Source organism: Topomyia yanbarensis, chromosome 3 (genome assembly GCF_030247195.1).
Source record: "Topomyia yanbarensis strain Yona2022 chromosome 3, ASM3024719v1, whole genome shotgun sequence".
NCBI lineage: Eukaryota > Metazoa > Arthropoda > Insecta > Diptera > Culicidae > Topomyia > Topomyia yanbarensis.
Window position 1 is genome coordinate 388636016 of NC_080672.1, and position 22092 is coordinate 388658107.

General features: G+C 39.8%; 1 protein-coding gene across 4 annotated transcripts in view; it reads right to left on the reverse strand.

Moving 5' to 3' along the window:
• Positions 1 to 22092, reverse strand: part of LOC131689480 (zwei Ig domain protein zig-8) — a 748220-nt gene that overhangs the window by 624136 nt on the left and 101992 nt on the right. The window contains exon 2 of one of the 4 annotated variants that reach the window (XM_058974584.1): positions 9751 to 9789. The exons of the other annotated variants lie outside the window; for them this stretch is intronic. The gene's annotated coding sequence lies outside the window, so the exon portion shown is untranslated. The remainder of the gene's footprint in view (positions 1 to 9750; positions 9790 to 22092) is intronic. 4 annotated transcript variants of the gene reach the window in all.

Below are 22092 nucleotides of genomic sequence, written 5' to 3' on the forward strand. Positions count from 1 at the left end.
CAGTTTCTATAATCTGATTAAAAACTTCCATCAATAGGTTTGTGAAAAAATATGGTGATGTTTGACGAAGGCAACTGGTATATTATCGGGACCAGCGGATTTTTTGGAGTCCATGTTCTTAATTAGCAGTATAATTTCGTTCGCGGTGGCTGGGTTTAAAAACATAGAAGTACTGTGCGGTGTGAGTGTACCCAGTCTGAAGATATCGCGGTCACTGTTTATATTCGCTGCCAGTTTTTTACCCACATCGCAGAAAAACTCGTTGAACGCATTGCAGATTGGGCTTGTGTTAGTGAGTATTTGTCCATTCACAGCAATCTGTCTAGGATGGTCCTCTCTATGTCGTCTGCCTAACACATTATTAATAAGTTTCCATGCTACTCTCTGATCGTTTCCTGTCATCAATCCTTTATAATATACTCTTTTACATTGAGCCTTTTTCATTTGCAACTTTCTGGATACATGTACAAGCATACCACTTAGATCATGATCGTAGGGATTCCGGTGATCAATTATCTTTTTCTGTAAAATCCTTTTCTCGATACCATGAGGCATGTTGAACGATGAAACGATGAAACAATGATCACTTATATCTGTATTTACGGTCTCATTTGTAACGCTATCAGTTAATGTCTCGCAGCATATGACATGGTCCAATATGTTAGAACTTGCTGGTCTTGTTATATTTGAGTTGGTGATAAATTTATTGTACGAAGCCAAGAGACGAGTGTACTCACGAACAATGTTATTTGAAGGTATGTTAATGGGTATATTCATGTCTCCAATAATAATGCAGTAGTCGTTGCTATTTTTATTGTTTGCTAAAATGCCTTCAATTTCGAGAAGAAACCGTCTGGCATCATAAGACGGTGGTCGGTAGACTGAATGTAGCTCGATTCGTTTGCCCTTCATTAGTAGTTGGCAGTGAATGTGATGGAATCCATCTTCCATTCTGATATTTTGAATAGCAAAGTCCAAGTCATCCCGAAAAAACGGCAAGTCCACCATGTGATTCGTTCCTACACGAGAAAACGCCTTTATAGCCATCGAGAGTGTACAAGGAAGTGCGGTTAGTTTTGATCCATGTCTCACACAACACAACGACATCGATTCGATCTCCGTATCTGTGTAACAACTCCTTAACACAGTCAAATTTCGTCATATCGTTCATGCCTCTTATGTTCAATTGAATGATTTTGAAGGCCGAGTTTTGCTGACCACATTTTTTATTGTTTATCCAATGCTCTATACAATCAAAATTTAAGTTAGAATACATTTTAAGAGGAACACATTTGGCTACGTTCAACAGTTCGGTTTACTGTCGACGTTTAGGAGAAGGCGATGATATAGTGGTTGACTGTAACGACGATAAGTTTAGTTGTCTTTTCTGATTCGATCGTTGAAGCTTTTCAAGGTCTTTTCGATTCCGGATGGTTTCGGATTTGGAGTGTTCGTTTCTTTTTATAAGGATGACACCATTGCGGCCGGGCCAAACAAAGTCGAATCCAACCAGGTCCTGTACGTCTCGAGTTTCCTTGAGCAGCTTCATTCCGTATGTAGTTAGTTCATCCCGAAGCATCACCTTTCTATTGATTCCGTTGTAGCACTGGTCGATAGCAGATGATACTAGCGGACCGTGGATCTTCTTTTTCGAAAATAGTTCCTCTTTATAGCTATTGTTAGAGAATATAACTTTAATTGGAGCTGTTTTTTCATCTGATTTACTCGGTTCTTTCGAAACCAGCCGTTTCGCCTCCACTATAGCTCCTTCGGGTAGTTCACAACCGATTGCGTCTGCGATCTTATATACCATTTTTTCGAGCATCTCATTTTTCCGCATCGGTAACCCTAAGATAACTGCATTCTTCGAAATTGCAGCTCGATTGATACGATCGACTTCCATTTCAAGATTATCTACTGTATCGCTTACTAGTATGTGGCTCCCTCGTAGACTCTCCACATCAGCTTTCAATACGGTGTGTTCTGCTTTCATGGATTTCATTTCAGTTAATAATGTATCCAGTTGACCAGATAGAAAACTTTGGAATTTTTCCATCTCTCCTACCGTGTTCCTGATAGCTTGCATTTCACCTCGGGTTGCGCGTACTTCTAATAGGACCGATTCCATTTGCTTCAGCAATTGTGGTTCCGTCGCAGTGTTTTGGGTCCTACGTAAATAGAGTTCTTGACACTCCACAGAGCACAGATAATTTTGATCGCGCAATTTACGGATCGCGTTGCCTATAACATTTTTGCACTTGAAGTGTTCACTCCGATGACAATGTATACATTCTATGACCTTTTTCGGGTCTTTTTCCTCCTTTCGACAGGTAATGCAGATGATCAAATCTTCAGACATTATTTATGTTAATTAGAATTGACGCTGATAGAAGTGACAGTAGAAAGATAGCATACTCAGCAGACCTCCATGCACATTACTAATTCAGACACACAAAGCTGGGATAGTGCCTGGTGACGTATACGTTCGCGCTTCTTTCGCCACAATGGCTTTCCACTATTACCAAACTGGCGATCGCTTATTATTGAAAAAAAATAATCAATCCATGCAGGGATGCCTTGGACAATACTGCCACTTGCAAAATGCGGTTCCCTCGTTGTCCAGAACAGTTTTAGATGCTTATTTCTTCGGTATACACTTTAAAAATACACAATTATTTGCTGCTAGGGGTAGTAGTGTAAAAAAAACTATTAGAACCTTGAACATCATTATACATTTGATAAGGTTTATTGTGATGTCCTGACAGAAAACGAAAACTGCACTGAGAACTCGAAATAGTGTGCGTGATACAGAACCAGATATCACGAATGCGTCTTATTTTAATGATCCAGTTCATATTGTCACGTTATTCCGAGTGAAAAAAAAACCGTTAGTAACCAAAAAATAATATATCACGATAAGGCGAAGAGAATTTACGAATACCATGATAAAACTGCTGCTGATCATGAACGTTAGTTAAATAAAATATCATGATAACATTGAACAGAAATTACGAAAATCGTGACTGAGATCCTGAAATCATGATCACAAAACTAGTGACAAAAATATCTAAAATCGTGACTAAGATTCTGGAATCATGAACATGAATTTCTCTATTCATGACTAAAACATCACGACAACATGAACATAAGTTACAAAAATCGCGACTAAGATCCTGAAATCATGAACACAAATTACACAACTCGTGACAAAAGTCTTTATAACCGTGACAAAGATCCTGAAATCATGAACATGAATCACTCTACTCATGATTAAAATATTACGATAACGTGAATGGAAATTACAAACATCACGACTAAGATCTTGAAATCATGAACTTTAATCCCACTAACGTCATGAGAATCCACATGAATCGCGAATAAGCTCTTGAAATCATGAACAAGGTTTGACTGTCGACTGTGTATTCCCAAATCATGAACAAGAATCACAACAAAAACTAAACATGTCCAGGGAACAACAACAATAACCCTACCAAACATTCTAATGTAACGCCAGGTATATATTCGGGGCGAACTGGGTTTTAGAAATCACAAATAGTTTCATGAATACGAGGTTTATTATTCATAATTTCAGGAACTTGGTCACGGTTCTCGTAAATCGTTCAGTTCACGAAATCATGAACTTTTGTTCATGAAGTTATGAACGGATTTTTCCGTGTACTACTACCGCTATCTACAGCTCATGTGAAAGGCGAACACATAACTGGACCACGGTTGCAAACTTGGAACATAGAACTGCAAGTCGTTTGGTTTCCCGGCGTTTGAACGAATTCCGCACGACGAGCTGCAACCTCGCAACTTCAAGGTTTTGGCAATTTTGCTTATTTTTGGGATAAAAGGAGTGGAAAAGCGGACAAAACGAACGAGCTGGGAACGATCAGCGAGAGTATGTGTGTATCGAGAGTTAAAGGCCGTTTCTTCAGATACAGTATCATCAACGTTCACAGCTCCCGCGAAGTGAGACCCGAGGACAAGAAAGAAGCATTCAATGCAGACTATCTACTGAAATACTATCAGACAAGTGAGGACAACTATTTATTTATCTATTCAAGTATTCAGATACTTTATTTTTCATGAAATTGATTCTTTTTGTATCATTAGACTTACGAATTAAAAATATCCCAAAATTATTTTTCTAATTCAGAAGAATTCCTAAGCCCCTGAAACTATGGTAAAGGGCAGATCAACAATTTTCATTGCCAAATATAAGTTGTGTTAAAAAACCTACGCTTCTTTTTCAATGACAATTGTGAAACATAAATCGATTCTGCAAATCGATTTTTTAACAAAAAAATGATGTTGTCAAACATTGAAGCAGAAACATTTGATGCGGAAAATCGATTTTTCGATGAGAAAAAATCGATTTTGAAAAAATCGCATCCACATCGTCCATTCCAACTCTCAATCAGGATTGAAATTCATTCGTTTTCGAGCGCTTGGTCGAGACACAAGTGTTTTATTACCAGTCCGTGCAGTGTATAGCGACAAAGAATAGTGCTAATCCGGGTTCAAGGTTATCTTGCGCACTCTCCACCTCGTCGAGGTTTCAATATTTTTCCTATCTTTTGTGTTTCTGTTTCTGAGTACCGTTAGCCGGCCAGTGACCAGTGGAGCAACGTTCTTCTAGTAAGCCGTCTGGATACCGTTACATACACAAGTTAACTATTATTTTACGTTTCTCCTTCTTGGTTCTCCTACTAACGTGCACTGGGCAATAGGCCCGTGCAAAAATGGCTTCCCCTGACGGCAGTTCGTCTCAAGGTGAGATGGACGTCGAAACGTAAACCGGCTCCCCGGCTCAAAGTGTATCCAAACTCGGCCACCGGGCCCTTCGTGATCTTCTTCCGGACCGAAGATAAAGTGTCTGAATCTGTTGCAGATTTCTCGAGTTCTGACGGATCGGCATTCGGCCGTGAAAGAAATATCGAAAATTCGCTCTTATAAGCTTCTGGTGGTTGTAAACAGTTTAAATCAGGCAAATGATATTGCTGATTAGGGGCCTTTTACGAAGTAGTACATAGTGTATATTCCAGCTAACAGGGTTGAGGTCTGTGGAGTCGTTTTCGATTCGAGTCTGAGCTGCGAGGACATGCTGAAACATAGGGCTGGCTGTTTCAAAAACTCCATGCTTAAGTCAGTGAAGAAACTGGACTGCAAACGTTTGCATTCAGCATCAGTCGCAGCTCACGGGAAGAAAACATACGTAAACTTAGACTCTTATCGGGTGACCTTCGCCGGTTCTGCTCAACCTAACTACCTCCTCTTTGACACGGTTCGTCTACCTGTTCGCCTGTTTGTGCCGCGGGTCATGAACTGTACTAATTGCAAACAATGCGGGGCACACAGCCTCCCATTGTAGCAATAAGTCCAGTTGTGGGAAATGCGGTGGGAATCATGCGGATGATTCCTGTGGAAGGGATATCGAAAAGTGTCTCTACTGTGGAGGAAACCCACATGATCTCCCGGTATGTCCCGCGTACAAACAGCGCGAGGAGAATCTTAAGCGCTCCCTTCAGGGACGCTTGTTACCATAAGGTAACTTAGTTTTATTAAATTATTATTATTATTTGTTTTGACGCTCATGCCCAAGAACAATCCTTTTTGAACATGGAGCTATTCACGTGCAGTTTGAGGTGAGCGGGAGGTGGGTTGTACAAGGTGAGAAATCAAGCTTCCAGAAAAAACGGCTAGCGAGCTTTATCAGAACTAGAATCGACAAATACCTACTCGTTGGAAGCGCCTATTTGCACCCTAAGCCATAACGACACATGCTTAGTAGCTCTTCGAATGCGTTCTATAAACTTCCTAAATTGCAGTAGCGATCACAAGTGGAACCTGCATGTAGACGTTAGTATACGCGATTCAAATTATCTCTACATGGTGTAACCAACAATGTGTAGTCGTGGGATTCGATCTTATTTTGCACAAGTATGAGTTTGGTTGAACACAAACGAATGATTTGGAAGTTTGAAGGTGGAAAAAAACAAATGCATTTACGCTCCTGATGATTCATTTTGGGCGTAGCATTCAAATGATCGAAATGAAATCCTGGCTGCGCAGAAAACAATACCCGTCCACAGCCGGGGCACTCCCCTATTCGAAGCTAATCCGACAGGTACAAGCAGGAAATTTGCACTGTCGGGGGTTCCGAAAAATACAAAAATTGAAAAAGAGATGAAACAGTTTTGGACATGGATCGATGGAATAAGGCCATAGACCCAATTTGATAGATTTTCGTTTACGTGAAGTAGCCCCACCAGGCCCACACCCTCCCAAACTTTTTTGATATTTTGGAAACAATTTTCGCTGAAACCGGGCCACGACTTGCACATGGATCTTAAAATAGGAATCTTGCATCTTATTCGTTAATCCTTAGAACGGTATTTACAATTTTGGCTTACGGAAATCTGTACCATCAACATAGAAAGGCGGTTAGGCAGACAATCCCGATCGAAAAAGGCATACACTCAGGTTTTTTTTTCACGCGGTTTTTATGAGGTTTTTTTAAGCGGATTTTCCAATTAACGCGGTTTTTGCAAAAACATTCTTTGAATGCAAAAGATTTAGAATATTTTCGGAAAGATGGAAGAGACGGGTTTGGAAGACTCCTTAGGGCCCGCACCTCAATAATATGGGTATTTTCGGAATGATCTTGAAGAGTAGGTGTCAGAAATTGCTTTTTGACGCCATTTTGAAATCCAAGATGGCAACTTCCGGTTTAGTAAAATTGCTATAACCCAATCAATATGGGTATTTTCGTAATAGCCTTGAAAAGTAGGTGCCAGAAATTAATTTTGACGCCATCTTGAAATCGAAGATGGTTACTTCCGGTTTAGCGAAATTCGCTATAACCCAATCAATATGGATATTTTCGGAATGGATTTGCGAATAGCTGCCAGAAATAGATTTTTGACGCCATTTTGAAATCCAAGATGGCGACTTCCGGTTTAGCGGAATTTGGTATAACCCAATCAATGGATATTTTCGAAATGGTCTTGACGAGTAGGTGCCAGAAATTGATTATATGGGTCTTTTCGGAACGGCCTTGAAAAGTGAGTGCCAGAAATTGATTGTTATTGCCATTTTGAAATCCAAGATGGCGACCTCCGGTTTAGCGAAACTCGCTATAACCCAATTAATAGGGGTGCTTTCGGAATGGTCTTGAGGAGTAGGAGTTAAAGATCGATGTTTGACGCCATTTTGAATTCCAAGATGGCGACTTCCGGGTTAGCCATATTCGCTATAACCCAGTCAACATGAGTGTTTTCAGGATGATGTTAATGAGTAGGTTCCAAAAATTGATTTTTGACTCCATTTTGTAATCCAATATGGGTATTTTTGGAAGTTGAAGTTGTAGTACAAATAGTTTTAATTAAACAGTTGAACTTACTTGAATTTAAGCAATGTGTTTAATTTGAATCAATTCAAACCCCAACTTACACAACGTAGTTTGCCTTGTCTGTTTTTAAAAAAGCGTGATATAATCGAGGGTGGTTCAAACGAGTATTAATATACACGCATAGTGATATAATCGAAACATTACTGTATTTTGCATTTCGCTGGTTTATGATTAGATTTTATAATCGAGAATGTTTTGGATGATTGCCCAGATTTTTCATGCGGGATTTCGATAGACCGGAAATACCCATATTGATTGGGATATAGCGAATTTCAGTAAACCGGAAGTCGCCATCTTGGATTTCAATATGGCATCGAACATCAATTTATGGCACCTACTCGTTAAGACCATCTCGAAAATATCCATGTCGCATGGGTTATAGCGAATTTCCCTAAACCGGAAGTCGCCATCTTGGATTTCAAAATGGTGTCAAAAATAAATTTATGGCACTTATTCTTCAAGACCATTCCGAAAATACCCATATTGCATGGGTTGTAGAGAATTTGTGCTAAACCGGAAGTCGCCATCTTGGATTTCAAAATGGCGTTAAACATAAATTTCTGGCACCAACTCATCAAGACCATCCCGAAAATACTCATATTAATTGGGTTACAGCGATTTTCGCTAAACCGGAAGTCGCCATCTTGAATTTCGAAATGACGTCAAGAATCAATTTCTGGCCCCTACTCGTCAAGACCATTCCGAAAATACCCGCATTGTTAAGGTGCGGGTCGTAAGGAGTCCAGACCCGCCTCTCCCATCTTTCCGAAAATCTTCTGTCTTTTGCATTCAAAAGTACTACTTTTTTCAAAAACCGTATCAATGGCAAAATCCTCGCAAAATAAAAACCTCCAAAATTTTTCTAAGTTCTTTGCATTAAAAAGGACTTAGATTTTTTTTTCAGGAAAAAGTCTTGCATTCAAAAGGACAAAAGGAATATTTTTGCAAAAATATGCTAACAAAAAAAAACTTACAAAAACTTCGGATTTTCGAATTAACGCGGTTTTTTACGCGGATTTTCCAGTTAACTCGGTTTTTAAGCGTATTTTCCATGCCTGGGTGTACTTCGAAAGCGTTATGGTTTTCTTTTCTGAATTTTATCTAATTGAACCATGAAGTTCTTCCCATCGCATACTACAGCAGACGTTGTCAATTAAACACCGTATCGATGATCACACCATCAATCTCAACATCCTGAGCGGGAACTGATCAGGAAGAATCTTGATCATTTCAGTTCTGACCAAGTAGTGTTTTGTCAGGCCTCATAACATTTTTAATAATATTTAAAGCAAATCCGAAAGTGCACGCTTCATGAGTCGGTTGAATTTTAGAGAAGTTTTTGACTCGACCTAAATTGTCGATTGGGGGATGTCCGCAGCCGTTATGATGCAGGTGAGGAATTCCACGAAGATCCGTCCGAAAAATCCGAAATCGTGACCGACCATCTTAGATTCCAATGAAACTTTACACGTTTCACCGTCATGCAAGAGTAAATATTTTCCACAGGTAATAAGATTATTTTGACTCAAGAGCAACTTTTCAAAAGGGCGTAAACGTTTCTACGCGTATGAATTTCAAATTTTTTTTTGTTCGATTACTAAATTTTATACAGCAAAGCTATCTGAGAACGAGTTACAGGGAATGAATACTTCTGTCCGAAAAAAATATACACTGAAAAAAATGTTGTGTCATTTTTCAAAAAAACAAAAATTTATAATAAAAATTTAAATTGCGAAAAAATCCATATTTTAAAATTTTTTATATTTTGTTACCAAAAATCTAAACAGAAAAGAAACATTTTGATTGTGATTGCATGATGGAGAAAACATCGGTAAAAAAGTTTTTCTAACAATAACTTCGTACATGTTTTTAAATTTCATACTAATTGACATACAAAATTGTAATTTTATTTTATTACTTGTTCTCAGATAGTTTTGCTATATAAAATACAGTAATTGAACAAAAAAAATTTGAAATTCATGCACGTAGAATCGTTTACGCCCTTTTGAAAAATTACTCTTGTATCAAAATATTCCAATTGTCAGAGAATATCATGGAGATTCATACAGCGAACACACCTGCAAAGTTTCGTTCGAATCGACGATGGTCATATTTTGCGGTCGGCCGGTTTCTCATGGAATCCCTCAGGTCAAAAAGTAACTCTAACCAGAGGAGAATTGTGGTCCATCGATCTGTTTACTGCAATATACGGCCAACACTACGGATTATACGGACTACGCAAATATTTATTTAAGTCGTTACTTTTTTTCCTAGGAATATTTTATTTTTGTTTTATGTTTTAAGAAATTTTGTCTAAATCTGGTCAAACTTACGATTTCTATGATTTGAATCCAAAATTCGAAAGTGCTTACCTGCAAAGAGAAAAAAACGGAATGATTTATTAAGGTTCTACAGCAATACATAAAATCAACATCCAATGTGAATTTTCGCCGCGCGATCTTCCCATTATGAATCATTATCTCAGAACCCTAGAAATTCTTTTTATATTAGTAAGTAGTTCTTTTCATATCGGAAAAAAACAGCGCCGGTGGTTGAGTTGTAAGCGTGACCGCCACTCATTCCAGTTGGCCTGGGTTCAATTCCAGCCGAGGTCGTTGAGATTTTTCTGAGGTGAAAAAATCTTTGGTCACATCTTCCTTCGGAAGGGAAGTAAAGCCGTTGGTCCCCGGTCTATGAGTTTGGTGGATCGATATATAATCCTGATAGTGAAGTCACCTCTCTGGCGTCGGTAAAGAAGAAGTAGATCCATCTTCTATAATCTTACTAACAAAAATATCCTTCTCCTGTGATACTTGTGGAGTGCGCAGTAGTATATACGGCCTCTAACAAAAGCAAGTATCGGCCTAACCATTCCTTCCCTTTTCTTATGCGATCTACGTTCGGGCCTGGCCGGCGCCGGTATTGATCAATAAACACTTTAGGATTATCAGGAGTTGCACATTGAAAGATATTTCGCTACTCCCAAGCATAATTATCTACTAATTCTCTGTGCAACATGATTGGGTGTTTGTCGACTGATTACGGAATATTCACAGGTATTTAACGGCTTTCTCAGTCTTAATACTCTAGGCAAACGATTTAATTTTAGATTGCCCGACGTTTCGGCCGGTTTTGGTGACCTTTTTTGGTGGCCGTTTTCAAGGAAAAATCTAGTCTTGTCGTTTTTGTGGGAGACGACAAGACTAGATTTTCCATTGAAAAAGGCCACCAAAAACGGCCGAAACGTCGGGCAATCTAGAATTAAATCGTTTGCCTAGAGTGTTAAGACTGAGAAAGCCGTTAAATACCTGTGAATATCTGAGTGCAACTTCAGCTAGTCCAGATCGGAGTAGCAGCCAGGGGTGGTCGCACAGGCTCGAGCTCAAGCTCAAGTAAGTAGCTCATTTCATATCGGAAAATAGATACAACAAATATCCAAGGTCGTCTTTTTTGGCCTTGTCGAACATCTTAAAGCATTCCCCCAACTGCTAGATATCAATTCCAGAAACAATTATCTCCGCAACCTTTTTCTTCATAAATCAACCCTCCTCCTTCTCCGGTCGAACTCCGCCCGTTAGCGAAACGGAAAAATCCAATCAATTTCCAATTTCCTTCTCCAAATTAACCAAATCCTGTGGACAGAAGCTCGCTTCCCTCCGGCTACTCGTCGGAATATTCACAGCACTCCGCACTAGCATGACGTCCGCTCCGCACCTTACCAGCTGGATATCAATTATGAATCCTATAATTTGGCGATAAATTCTCGGTGGGAAAAGCATAACTTTTTGTCCTGGTTCCTGGCGAACGCAACCGGTCGGTCGGTTCGGTGCTTAGCTCGATGTATGCGACTAGTCACTAGTCTCATTAGCCCATCAAGTGCCGTGAGACTTTATTTTCGTTTTCATATATGTAGCTAGCAATTGCTTCTGGGTATTGAAAAATTTTATCATCGAATCAGTTTTTTTTTGCATTTGATAATTAAACTGATTAGCGTTAATGGCAGGAGAATAAAAGCAAACAATCGAACTGATTACATTTCAATTCAAAAATTACAGCTTCAAAGTACCACGTTCCCCGCAAAAAAAGTTGCAAATTGCTGTAATCGTCCCGGAAATGTTCCAGGAACAATCTAATTACTGCTTTCAAAACAACCACCCTCCGGGACATGTCGGGTTAATCAAGCTCTTCGCAGCAGGCCACACTCTAGTTCCGGCGCTATAAATGTTAGATTATTGCTCGGACACCGCACCGAGCCAGCCAGCCAGCCAGCCAGCCAGCGCTTCCGTCTCACACCAACCGGCCACTGACTGTGAGAAAAGTTTTTAATATTTTATTATAAAATAATATTGTGGTCGATGAATTTTGCTTCCGAAATTAAATTGGTTTTCGGGCACTGGCTCGTATATTTTACTTTTCAGAGCGTAACGATGCAAACTGACCGTTCAGCATCATCAGCTCAGCTGTGCAAGGGCCTCAGGGTGTGGGGAACCGAGGATGAAGGCGAAGGTCCGGTGCGTTTTGACACGCTCCATTTAGTCGGACCGCATTCTCGCCCTCCGGCCCGCCCGCCAGTGGCCGGTGGTGGTACGGGGTAGACAGGCTGGCAGGCGACTATCGTTTCAATCTTAAATTTTGCTGCATGGCATAATACCCGCAGGCCACACGAGCTGGTTGAAATTATAATTTACGTTATAGTTTTGTACCAGAACCAGAACTCGGACAATACTAGGGACCGCGTTCGCTTGGAGCGGGAGAATGGCTCGTGGTGGATGCCCCAGTAGCAGTCGATCGGAACGTGTACTGAATAAAATACGCACGACAACCGAGTTTTATTTGTCCTATCTAGGTTTTAATCGAATTAAGTATTGCACAGCGAACGCCAACAATGTTACGCTGATGCCAGATCGGAAAGTGGGCCGAAAGGGAGGGAGAATAAAAAAAAAAGCATCGAGAAACTGCTGACATATAATAACCCCAAGTGCGCTTGGTTAGAGGATGAACCTGACTCTCTGTGCAGCTCCATTGCATTGTGGCTGCGAATGGCACCACGCACCGAACCGAACCGACGACGACGACCGGACGGCGTTGGTTGGCAGAGTGATAACAACAGGCTTCTATACGGTGCGGTGGTGGATTTTAACTGCGCTTAGAATAGAGATGAACTGGTGGTTTTACTCTTCACACCCTCCCGGTCACCGGCCGCGAGTGCCCATTCTCGGCAGGCCTGCACTGGATCGCTCATAATTCACCGTGAGATATTGAACTGACACCGGAAGTTATGAGCCTGGACAGTCTCCGGTGACACTGAAATATTATAATGGTTGTCAGGAAGAGTGCGAGTGGAGTGTGATGGGGCGGTGGTACGTTGTGGTGTGGTGGGGACCGACGACGACGTTGTATTTATTATGCCAGTCACTCGAGTCGAGTGAGAATTAGGTGCTGGTGGCCGCAGTTGGTGCCTGTCAATAAATGTCACTATTATTCGATTGGATTCTTGTTTTTATATTTCGTTATGAAGATTAATCTGCAATTTGCCGGATTAGATTCGACGGCTTGTTCGGTTCGTCAGTTATACGCGTTCGACCGGCAACAACTTAGTCTTGCAACTGCTTTTTCTGCAGTAAGGAGAAAATTATTTAAAGCCATTTTTGCGCGTGGATGGAATTTGCGTTTTGACTTCGTCTAATCAGAATCCGGCACTAACTTAGTAACAGGACTAAGCTAGCGCCGAATTGGCGCTAGCTCCAAAAAAAACGAAAACTCTATTTGTGTTTCTGGACAAACCTCTGCCTGATGTCCCACAAGAAAAGGAGTTCTCATTAGCTTAATCAGAACTTTTTTTCTTGCGGGACATCGCGCAGGATTAAGAATATTGCATATTGATTGGAGGTTATCGGATAAATTTATACAACTTTGAAGGTCAATAGAATTTTTGAAAATATCCTATTCCAAGTATGAGCGAGAACGAAAAGCAACACATCATTTTGTATTAGAATATCTTCCAAAAAAATGTCAATTTTATTACCAGTCTAATGCACGTTCAACCGTTTCCAGTAGGCGATGGAAATTATGCGATTATTTGAGCATAAATAAAATATATACTAGAAAACCCATTGTTTTGATTTTCTAAAGAACTTTCAGTGACACCTGAAGCGCTATCTGGTGACGAATGGGTGTGCAAATGCGCCCACAACAAAGCGGATAACAGTCCCTGCTCTTTTCACCCGAATATAGTAGGTATCGATAAATGCGCACGGTATGTTGATTCTAGAATACCCAAATCCCGATCAGAAACACATAACAGGAACTTTTCAAAACCATATCTCGCATTGTTACTTGTTATAAATTTCTGTTATTTTAACTACTAACGAGACCTAATTTATACCACAGTATGTTACCAAAATTGTATTCTGTTATAATCTTGTTATATCATTCTGATCGGGATGCCACCGTATCTGAAGAATCACACAGATTCAGTATAACTGGTGATTCGTTACTGTAGCGTCTCTAGTTATTATTTTCTTCACGCACAACATTTGAGTCGACCGGCAATGACTAGCATTTCTTTGAATCAAGCAGTGGATTAGAGCCTCAAACTTAATAGTGGGGATGTTTGCAGATAATAGATTTCTGAACTTGAATTATTAAGACTTGTCTCAGATAACATATGCAAGTCCTTGATTTCATTACTTGTTGAACAAAATGTATGCTCATTAGTACGACTTTTATTAGTCTCACACCTATAAGACGTTAGTCATAGTGTCTGTCGCTATAAAGTATGGTGAGAAGCTTGCTAATCTGCTTTCAATGTTAACTAGAAAAACTCTAGAAAGTACGGAGAGAAAACAGCGCTTTTGGCAACGTATGTCTCGGCATTGTACGGCAACATGTCTAATTTTACAAGGATAATCAGTATTCGGGTGGATTTTTTTGACAGCTAAACCCGAATCCAATCGATGCAAAATGGAGACTCCACAATTCTCTTTCTAAAGTTTTTTCTAATGTTAACTACTGTGTACTCCGCCTCTTCGAGATTTTGACATTTTTTTCCATTGTGTGTGCACGTTAACCGTTATTCGACCAGCAGAGCAGTGGCAGTGTTTCGTTTCTTGTGAGCTGCCTGGATACTGTTATGCAAGTTAAGTACCGTAATTATATTACATTCCCCATTCTTGTCTCTCCTCCAGCACTGGGCAATGGGCCCGTGCAAAAGGAGACATTTTATAAATCTATTTACTGATTTCTCGAGATTTCTTTCGGACCGATATTCGCTCGCGACAGTAATATCAAAAATTCACCCTGATAAGCTTACTACCCAAGCAACCAGAAGTTCGGATAATACTTAAAAATCTCACTTTAAAGTTCACATAAAGTTCTTAGCGAACTTTCAAGCTGCTTAAGCTTGAATGGAACTTGAAAGTAGCTTAAGCCGCTATTAGAACATAAAGCGTATCGCAAAATTACTTAAAACGTGAAGCTTATGCAGCTCCCTTATACGAACTTTTGGTTGCTTGGGTATCGTCGCTGCAAACCAAAAAATTTCGGAACAGCTATTCGCAGCGGGCAAAAATGTTTCATTCTGACCCAAAGAGGCATAAGAAAATCAAATTACACTCAAGCACACCCAACCATGAGTCAAGTGCGCCAGCTTACGTACGGGTCACTTGTGCTTAGTAGGAATTCTCGATAGCTCATTCGATGGCCGCAATTATATCAATATATTTCGCCTTTACGGGGTAGCTTAGAAAATAAATCTTTGGTTCAGAGCTGACAGTAAAGTTTGTTGATAACATTCTGTATAAAAGCGAAACGAAATACGAAGCGATTCAAATATAGATTACTTGTAAATAGCTAGCGTAAGGCAAAATAGGAACATAAACCAAAAACAATATAATAAAAACAAATTATAATTGTGGCTTCACTCTGTTCACTTCGTGATTCGAAATTCTGGAGTTTCTTCATTGTTAGTTCACTTTGTCTTCCAGAGATAATCTACTTCCTTGTTTGTATTAAATCAGATTATCTTACAACCGGATTAATATTCGTTTGTCACGCATAACGGTACCAACTGAATGGGGACTCCCCTGCTATTAAACTATAGCCTACGCTATTTGTAACGCAGGTGCCGTAAACTATGGACTTTGTCCAGATTTAGATGTGTTATATGCCGCAGGACGCTTCCAACAAGACCCAGCACCCCCTTCTACGGCGTAGTACGGTGTATATACACCAGCTAAACTTGTAAAAATATGTGAGGTCGCCACCGATTCGAGTTTGAATTGGCGCGAATCTGTTGACAAACGGAACTGCTTGCGCTGTTTGTATGCGGGACATTTCGAGAGATCATGTGGATTTCCTCCACAGTAGAGACACTTTTCAGCATCCCTTCCAAAGGAATCATCCACACGATTCCCACCGCACTTCTCACAACGAACCTTATTGCCACAATGGGAGACGGTGTGTCCCAATTGTTTGCAATTAGTACAGTTCTCAACCCGTGCCACAAAAAGGCAGGTAGACGAACCTTGTCAAGGAGTAGGCAGTTAGCTAGGGCAGACCCGGCGAAGATAACCCGATATGACTCCAAGTTGTCCTCTTTCAGTCAGCTGCGATTAACCCTTTCATGTCCAGCATTTTTCTAGTGCATGTAGGGTTTCAGAACTATTTTTCCTTGAAAACGATGAGATCAAGGAACACGAAAAATTGTCAAAAATATAGGTGCTTCCATTGCAGTGCTAGAAGCTGCTCAATTTTTACCTTAGAATGCTCAATACAATTCTCCAAGAATATTTACAATAGTCGAATTGCATGGAAAACGTAGCCAAAGACAGTCTAATTTGATAAGTTTTATCAGTTTTCAATAATATTGCACCATAACGAAGCTATATGAAAAAATCATTTTCCGTTGTCAACGTAAACTGTCCCTGGCAGCACTGCTCCATCGGAATCGAGCCAGACAAATTGCAATAACTTCGCTTCTAGAGCTGATCCTTGTAACTGTTATTACTCAAATGAAAGGCAATAGTCACATTCATTAGTCTTACTTGTTTTTGTGAGCAAATCTTGCCACAATCAAAAGTTATAGCTATTTAAAAACGTTGTTGTCCACAAACAACATGGGCATGAATGGGTTAATGCTGAATGCAAACGTTTGTGCTACAGTATCTTCACTAATATGTCAGCAGATCCATGCAAGTCAAACTCGTATAAGAGATGACCGCACACACTTCAAACCGATGTGCTGGTACATGTACTCTGTACTGGTTTATGAAAGGTCCGTTGCCAGCAATATCATTATCCTGTTTTTGTTTCGACATTCATCTCCTTGGGGTGAACCACTGCTAGGGAAAGTCATTTTTGCGCGGGCCTATTGTTTACGAAATTTCAGATTTATACAAGCTCAAGTTCCAGTTGCCAGTACGAGTTATTGACATTTCGGAAGTCACGTTTTGTCTCAGGACTACACCGACTACGCTGGCTGGCAATGCGTTCACGCTTCAAGTAATGAAGCAAAGAAATTTAAGGTCGGACATTCGACCTGAGTCATTCAGCAATTATATTACAAAACATCGGCCATGTCGTCTACGTCCATGAAATTAAACAAAACAGTCTAATCCACAGTCAGTGAATACTAAATTAGTCCGCTATTTACGCAATTCACACACATTTCGAATTGCCGAACAGTGTAATCATAAAGCGAGTCTTAGCCAAATTGTGAAACTAGTGTTTCGAATTTTAGAATTATTCTCCATCAAAACATGCTCGAATCACATTAGACAAAATCGATCCATGCATTTTCCGACAAAGAAGCCAATCATTTACGAACGCCTCACACGTTCTAGGAACGTCCAATTTTGATAGCTTTTCGGTATTCCTCCCCGACACGTATGTTGCAACGCTACACATGATTATTACCCACCCGAGTAATAACAGAGATTTCCCACTTCCGTTTCGTGACCGGTACAATTTAGTTAGGATACCATATAGGATTGAAATCGGTCATAATTTCCTCCCCCCTCCGCGTCGGTGGGCGCGATCTGGTGTGAGGTTGTGAATGGTTATTATTTATAATTTTCGTTTTTCGTGAAATTTGACTGCTCGTGTGGACTATACTTTCTCGCTCACGTGGAAGCCTTTCTGTTTACCGAACCTTCAAAGGCGGCTGACTCGGGTCGGTTCGAAAATTTTTATCCTTATATGGTTTCATTTGGGTTCCGTTGAAAGGGTTCCGCGTGGGATGTAATATAAAGCTCGAAGGGAAATTGACTTTTCGTTCGTGTTATTAAAATGATGATAATTGTGTAACAGTGAAGGTTCGCTGTTATTAGTAACATTTGACGTGATAGCTTGTGTTTAATGGAACGTTTTAGTTCTATTTATCTTTGTCTTCGAAGAGAGAAATGATGGCTAGGTCTTATCTGCTCATCAACTCACATACCACCTCGTGCAACATTTCGTCAATAATTGTCTAACCTAGTGTCAACACAAGCTTAATAGAGTATCAGGAATGAAAACATTCTAATAGCCTCACGAGGAACAGATTCCACTAGACTAACGACAAATTCCACGAAAAATACCCTAATTACCGAGTGGTACACCTTTCACCGGCTGACATAATACCAATGCACAGTGGCTCAAAACAGCGTTTAGAGGTACTTAATTCATTGGAGTCAAAACTATTCATATTAGCGTTTTTACATATTCTACAATGTTTGTGTGTGTAAAATGCGCCATCTTTTGGCAACATTGTTGTTTTAAAAAATTAATCATAGTAGGCTATAAAAAATTTAACTTTTGAACCAAAAGAGATATCGCTTGGCCGTCTTCGATAAAGTTGTAGAGGAGAGTATTTTCATAAATTTTGCAGAAGACATGTTGTCTCTGTCACTCACAGTTATTGAGTTATAAGATATTTTCTATGATAAAGTCCTACAATTCTTATTTTTAGTTATAACTTTTTTGTTTCTGATTTTTCGCGTTAACAATGTTCGAAGGTATTTTTGATCATTACAAAACACACAACTTTTTAGAAGAAACAAAATAGCTGTGAATGCTGTGTAAAGACTTATGGCTGATTTTGATTTAATTTTAACCTGTTTTTGAACCCCTGTAGCTTGCCTATCGGCAAAAACTGTTATTGCACTATCAATTATTCTAAGAGGACTGGGTTTCGTCTACAAAACGAAGGCAAAACCGTTTGTCCATAATCACCCGTTCAGAAGTTATACCCTGTTGAAAGCTGTACGTCTGGACCTCTTGAAGTCGCGCGTATGGCTCACTAAACGAGTAGGCGCTGGTGTTCAAAGACGCTTTCGCTTGTTTTTCTGTGTGGCGCACACTGTGTACTAGCTGCGTCTGCTGGAAGGTTAACATCGATATTGCATGATGTTCTAACGGGTAATGTACAATTTCATTTCCGTCCGGGTTACCGTATGAATGATAGCTTTAGGATATAGAAGATGCACAAAATTGCCACGGTATGAAATATTTAAAAATATTAAGCCGTTTAATACAGCGATTATATGGAAAAGTGTATCTTTTACCTCTTCTTCAATATCCAGAAACTAAAATTCATCCGATTAACTGGAAAAGTACATCACCCGTTAGAACATCATGCAATATCGATGTTAACCTTCCAGCAGACGCGCTAGTACACAGAGTGCGCGCCACACAGAAAAACAAACGAAAGCGTCTTTGAACACCAGCGCCTACTCGTTTAGTGAGCCATACGCGCGACTTCAAGAGGTCCAGACGTACAGCTTTCAACAGGGTATAACTTCTGAACGGGTGATTATGGACAAACGGTTTTGCCTTCGTTTTGTAGACGAAACCCAGTCCTCTTAGAATAATTGATAGTGCAATTACAGTTTTTGCCGATAGGCAAGCTACAGGGGTTTAAAAACAGGTTAAAATAAATTCAAAATCAGCCATAAGTCTTTACATAGCATTCACAGCTATTTTGTTTCTTCTAAAAAGTTGTGTGTTTTGTAATGATAAAAAATACCTTCGAACATTGTTAACGCGAAAAATTAGAAACAAAAAAGTTATAAGTAAAAATAAGAATTGTAGGACTTCATCATAGAAAATATCTTATAACTCAATAACTGTGAGTGACAGAGACAACATGTCTTCTGTAAAATTTATGAAAATACTCTCCTCTACAACTTTGTCGAAGACGGCCAAGCGATATCTCTTTTGGTTCAAAAGTTACATTTTTTATAGCCTACCATGATCAATTTTTTAAAACAACAATGTTGCCAAAAGATGGCGCTTTTTACACACACAAACATTGTAGAATATGTAAAATCGCTAATATGAACAGTTTTGACTCCAATGAATTAAGTACCTCAAAACGCTGTTTTGAGCCACTGTGCAATGTAACGAGAGCCTTTCGAGAATGTCGGGTTGACCTCGCCTCAGTTTTGTAGCAGTTGTTTCAAAAGGGGAGCAAGAGGCCAAACGCCACCTTTCTGTCTCGGGAAGCTAGGGGAGCTCACGGGAATCCCTGGTGTGCGTAGCTTTGACGCATAGCTAAACAACAAGTTCTCTGTTTACTCATCATTCATTCATCATCATTCATGGACAGTTCCAGCCAGTAGAAGAAGGTGTAAAACTTTTCCCCCAAAAGTGAAATCACCATTGAAGTAGAAACCGACCAAAAACGAAAACAACAAATAATTATGATAGCTCGTAACAACGGCGTTTCATCACCTGACAGTACTGCCCCCCAGTAACATTGGCAAGAGAAGAGTGGGAGGTCAGGTCCAACGACTTCATAAAAGTGAGCTGCGGCTCACGGGGGTTCTCTATTCCGGTTAGTTGAACCTGGGTTGGGGATGGGAAATAGGCATTCTGTTTCGACCTATGTATTTATTCACATTATCGTGACAGGTGAAGTTAATTGGAAAAGTTTTCACTCAACTCGTGTCAGTCATGTTTGGCAGGATGGTTTACCTGCTGGTGTTCTTGTTGTTGTTTTTTTTTTTATTCATTTCGTTTATTTGATAGGCACAAATGCGTTAGCTTGGCGGTGCCAAATGCTTTTGTTTTTACATTTTGGATATCTTAAATTCTTGTTGTTGTTGTTGTTGTTGTTATTGTTACGGGGCGATGAACCACACCGATATGATGGAAACTGAAGCTTTCATTGACGAGTGGGTAATGGCAGGCACGTAGCCAGAGGGGGGGCTAGGGGGCTAAAGCCCCCCCCGAAAATTTTCAAAAATAAATTTAAGAAACAACATGTTTTTCGGTGACTCTTAAAAAAATTGTATCTTGTTTGGTTTCAACAAGTTAATGCGAGAATTGTGAGGAAGATTGCTATTTCGAACCACCGAAGACAGCGGTCAGGATATCTACTCAGTATGCTGAGTGTGATAAAACAGTTCCCTTCATATTGTGTGACTCGTCGGAAGACAAACGAAACTGTTACTTTAATTCTTGCTGTGGGGATCTGTCGAATGATTGAGTCGCAGAAGCAAGAAGTAGTGCTCCAGCCAAATACGGAGGCTATTGACTTCAGGTCTTTTCGCATAAGATCGATCTTATGCGAAAAGACCTGAAGTCAATAGCCTCCGTATTTGGCTGGAGCAACATTAATGATGTGAAATATTTGCTGAAGGTGATTATGGAGGTTATGCTTACGAACATCGCCTTTAACGAGTTTAACCATGTCAGGCGTTCAGTGCTGATGCCATTTAACAAATTAGCCCAGGCGAAACCAGTCATTTTGCATAACAACTTGTAACATGTGGTTGATCCTCATATATATGGACGATGAGAAAATCAATGCTCGGCTACAAGATCTGATACCACTTACTTGCACCGTGGCTATTAAAAGATTCCTGTCACATTTGGAAAAAATGGTATTCATTATAAAGGACACATCTAGGAAGTATATTAAATGGTGTTTTTGTGGTGAAAATCTAGGTGAACAGACATATTTCCTCCAATCTGACCCTGCACGTAAAAACTGAATGCGATAGTATTATTTTACACATTATATCTTTGCATATACATAGTCTCCAAAACCATTTCCTGAAAAACAAACATTTGCCAAATTTTGGCTGCTGTTCGGATAATATTGACGGCAAAAACTGCGTCTAGTATCTCAAAATCAACGGTCGGCACCATCATTGAGGAAGTCGACACTCGTGACCCGTCAGAAATTCGCGAACATGGACATGGCAGTAACCACTATGATGATAAGGAAGTGTACGAGATAGAAATGAACACCACCGCGACACTGTTGGTTAGGAAAAATATTTCTCAGCCTAGTAAATAGTTCTCCACATGCAATCGCTAGTTGTTCGCACGAGATCTGCAGGACAACCATTTACGTTTTATCACTTTCATTGTTCACATCATGGAAATATATTGAAGACACAAGGCTTCATTTAGCTAATGCATTGAACCGAATAAAATAAACGAAATATATAATAAAATTGCAGAAGTTTTATAGAAAAGTGAGCTCAAAAACTGTCCCAAAATGAGAACTTTATCGCTAGTGGTTGTGTCTAACAAAACTCAGATATTATGTTATATATTAGCCAGAATAAAGTTAGTTAAAGCATAAGCAGATTGAATTTCTGTAATAGGTTAGTGCACTGTACGCTTAGTAGAAACATCAGGCATCTCACTCAAGCGTGCTAGACAAAAACATTTCCGTTAGTTGA